The sequence below is a fragment of the Bison bison genome, unplaced genomic scaffold (genome assembly GCF_000754665.1).
Source record: "Bison bison bison isolate TAMUID 2011002044 unplaced genomic scaffold, Bison_UMD1.0 scf7180017862921, whole genome shotgun sequence".
NCBI lineage: Eukaryota > Metazoa > Chordata > Mammalia > Artiodactyla > Bovidae > Bison > Bison bison.
The window spans coordinates 12,080-16,389 of record NW_011493493.1 but is presented as its reverse complement, the minus strand read 5'-3'; the positions used below and the strand labels follow the sequence as shown (position 1 = coordinate 16,389).

The following is a 4,310-nucleotide window of genomic DNA, read 5'->3' as shown; positions in this document are numbered from 1 at the left end:
TCCAATAAAACAATTCTCTTTAAAATCTAAAAACAGAAATAGAAATTCATTAAGCCATATCGTCATTGCCTTTGATGGTACTAAGAACAAGAAAACCCATTTACACATCACTGTTTAGAATTTCTGGCCAACACAATAAGATTATTTAAAAAAAAAGGAAAGAAACAAAAATATGCCATATTATTTGTAAAAAGATGGACAGCAGAAATAATTATTTTAAAATATTTTATTTCTATAAGTAGTAATTTTACTTACAATGTTTTGGAAACATTAATGAAACAATAAATTTTACCTGCAAGAACAAGCAAAGTAAACAAGGAAATTCACAAAGGGCAATAACAAATAGTAATCTTGACAGATATTTAATACATTTGTAAACAAAACAGTGTCATTGAAAAAAATATAGAGGTATCAATAGAAAAACAGAGGAAGCTCCTGAAAGAACTCAACTCACTAGTAACTATCTTTTATTTGCAGGCACAGAAACTGACTCAAGTTAATTCTAAGAAGCAAAGTCCTGAGGTTATTATCTCTTCTCAGGGTTGTTGTTTTTTGTTTTGTTTTGTTTTGTTTTGTTTTTTTGTCTGTGTGTGTATGTAAAAATCTATGAACTTTAGGCTGGAGAGGGAAGAAGAGGGTAGAGACCTAAAGTGCCTTTAAGGAGGAGGAGGAAAGGCAGGGGGTTGAGGATTTCATTGTGTGATTTGAACAGCATTGGTGAAGCTCAAACAAGGGAGATAGCAAGCCATGCAGGCCTAGGGGAAGAGCATTTCCAGGGGAACGACAGTTGCAAAGTCTTTGGATTGGGAAGAAATGGAATTTGCTTTAGGAAAACCAAGGCCAGTATTGTCAAAAACAGGGCACCAGTGGGGAAAATAGTAGAGTAGAATGACAGAGAATGGAAGAGAGAAGGAGTCAGGGACCATATCTCTTGAACCTTTTTATTGGGCAATAAATACAACTTGTACTCCTTAGGACAATTCTTCAGAGCAAACAGCAGTAACAGTGTTGATAATACTAAGCAACAATAAAAACATATAAATAAAACATTTCATATATTTACTATAGAAATAGAATAAAGGAGATAAGAATGCAATAGTCTGCACATATATTTATACATAGTTTTCACCTGAGACCAGAACACACACACACACTTTATACACCTAAAAGTGGTTTAAGCTGACACTTAGCAAAGTGCTTTGGCCCAAGCAAACTAACTGGAAAGGCCTAGCAAAATATTCAAACTGTAAATCAATCAATCAAGCATTGAGTAAATAAATACAATTTACTTGTATTTGAATTTACAGTCAGGAAATTACCTAAAATGGAGATAATAGACTGACTACAGCTTAGTCATCTGTAGTCCTTCCTCTCCAATTCTGACACGGATGCTAACCCCTTGGTGATTATCACTTTCCAGCATTTTGTGAAAGCTTAGAGGATTTAAATAAATAGTGGAGGGGGGGAAAAAAGAGTGGGGAGAGACAAAGAGGTGGAGAAAGGAAGAGGAAACAGAAAGATTTCTCCTGGCATAGGTCTACAGCCAGGATCCCAGGTTCCTTGAATGGTGCACAGAGTTTGCTAGGTATCTGTGCCAGAAGTGGAGAAGGTATGGCATTCAACTCCAGGAGGAGACTCAACTCCAGGAACCCACAGAGGAAGCCAAGTGTGCTGATGTTCAGGAACCAATACTTGGAGGGTACCCTGCAGGTCTGTGAAAGAGACCTTGGAGACCTCAAGAAAAAGGTTTCCCCAAGTATAATCACAGACTAGATAGTTGGATAGAGTAGAGTAAGGATAATAACTCTATGACCTGATATTACTGAAATAAACGAGACAATTCCTGCACATCAGACTGTGTCAAGTAAGACCTAAACTCAGTTTGATAAAATGGGAAATTACGCACAGAAAGAATTAGCTGTTAACTGTAATATATTCGTGTCCAAGGCAATATAAGATACAAAACTGAAATCTTCACATGTTCAGCTAGTGTAAGATACATGTAACTGGAGAAGGTAAGGAAAAGTTCTATAGAGGGTTTAATCACCCTGGACCCTTTGTATCCAATACATTTATTATTCTTGGACAACTCCATTGTAGCTTAAGGGTAAGAAAACTAAATTTAGCCCAATTCATAAACTGAACAGATTCCTTGAGTTTGATCTTTTTCAGTTAAAACTATGGGTCCAGTACAAATAAAACTGGATGTCAAGGCTTTTTTCCTTGGGAATCTTAACTTGCTCTACTACTATGACTGAGACAGATATGGCTACTTCACTGTGACTGAAGGCTAGCCAAATGGGAAAGGGGATGGAATGAATCAAATTCCCCTTTTGATCACTCAACAGGAGGTCCGCAGGCACCAGGCCTCTTTCTATTAACTATCTCTGCTTCTCCAACTGCAGTCAATGATACACAGGGCCTGCTTGATGCTTGAAGGGGCCTCTCACCAAACACAGGCATTTTAACGGTTGGCTTCCTTGAGATGTCCCTGGGCTAGGTAAAGACACTCTGAGACAGTGTTCCTTCTGCCTTGGCTCCATGCCTAGAGTGAATTCATGCCTCTTCCTCAACAGGGACAAGAAGCCACAGCTCTCCACTGACTAAATTCCATGTCTGGTCCAAACTCACATCATAGCTTCTCCATCAACTTCTCCACACCAGGCTTTCGGAGCCAGGTTATCTTAGATCAGCACAACAGAGACACTTCGGAGAGTTCAGCAGCACACAGGACCATACCATAACAAAGCCATTTCAATCTGGCTATGTAGTTAATACTGAGATCTTCAAGGCATGAAAACAGTTGAAAATCAGATTGCTAAAACACTCTACAGATTATATGTATAGTAGAGCTTTTGAACTTACAAATAACATAAAATACCAAAATATGTTGTTACTTTTCCTTTCTACACTTCTCTCGTTCTCTCTCTCTCACACACACACACACAGGCATACATACTTTTTACGTGTTAAGACAACTGTATGAAAAACAGGTAATGTATTTTAAAATAACATCTCTATTCAAACAAAACTGTACTTCATGTATTTAAAACAAAAACACAAATTGTGCATTGGTTTCCCTATATTTGATATTATTGAATAATGCTATAATTTCAATTTTTTGTTTTTAATGGGGTTTTTAACTTTGAAATACTTGCTTCAGATTTACTGAAAGTAGAATTAATGGGATTTTTTTGACCTCCTACTTTTAGATTTGAGGGGTGATGATTCAGAATCAGATGTGTTCACAGTAATGGATGCTACTTTCACCAATTCTGGTTGAAGGCATTCCAGCGATTCCTGAATAACAGCTTTTGTTTCATGAGGTAATCCTTCTAGCTGCTTAAGCTTCTTAAACATTTGATGACACTGGGCCTTGTGCTCCCTTTTCTCTTTAAAAGTTAAGAACTGTAGCCCACATTTGGAACACTGGTGAAAACTCTTTTCCCAGTGCCGTCTATAATGACATATGTATGGTGTTGCAGTTTTACAAATTTTGAGACAAAACAGGCAAAGAAAATTCTTAGTGTTACCATGGTATGCTCTGAAATGTGCATCCACATCTGCAAAGAATGATGATCTGTAACTGCAAACCTGGCATACATAGGGCATTTCACCAGGCTTATAATTGTCTTTCATGTGCTGTAAGAGAACCTGATCTGTCTCAAAGAACAAATCACAGATTTTACAGACTGTAGAGGGCTGCTGGGAAGTGTGGACACTTTCAATGTGACACTGCAGCTGGAAGGGAGTAGGAAACAGGCGGTGGCAGTGCTGGCAGGTGGTGTGGAATTTCCAGCTGTCACCTCTCTGCCTCTCAAGTTCCAAATGGTGCTTAATGTGATTCATAAACTTGACATTTTTTAGAACTTTCAAGCAGCTGAGGCATTTAAAGGCTGTGTGAGTTTTAGGTTCTGGCTGCCCATCTCCTATATGCTGTCCGTAGTAGAAGTCACAAAGTAACACAATCAGATTGCCTTCTGTGGGATCAGCAATCTTATTTTGACTTGCTACGCTTGGAAAGTCAGTTTTTGTCAGTCCATTTTCCTCTAAAGGACTTACAGGTTGCAATGAACATTGTCCTTTGGAAAAGCTGTTGGGCAAAGTTCTCCATTCTGAACATGGTTTAATGAGGTATGAATACTGTCTGGTGTGCTTTGCTGAGTAGGTATGAAAAATACCTGAAGGGAACAAAGCAGAAGAATGTTCTCCTATAATTCCATCACTGAGTTTAGGCCTTTGGGATTTGTGCTATTTGTTTCAGAAGTGGGAAGTCACTTTGATACATGAGGACTTTTATCCATATCTCC

General features: G+C 38.1%; 1 pseudogene; it reads right to left on the bottom strand.

The window, feature by feature from the left end:
- Window positions 1-3,180: 3,180 nt before the first annotated feature.
- On the bottom strand, window positions 3,181-4,306 carry LOC104983500 (annotated as a pseudogene).
- Between the last annotated feature and the right edge of the window lie 4 nt (window positions 4,307-4,310).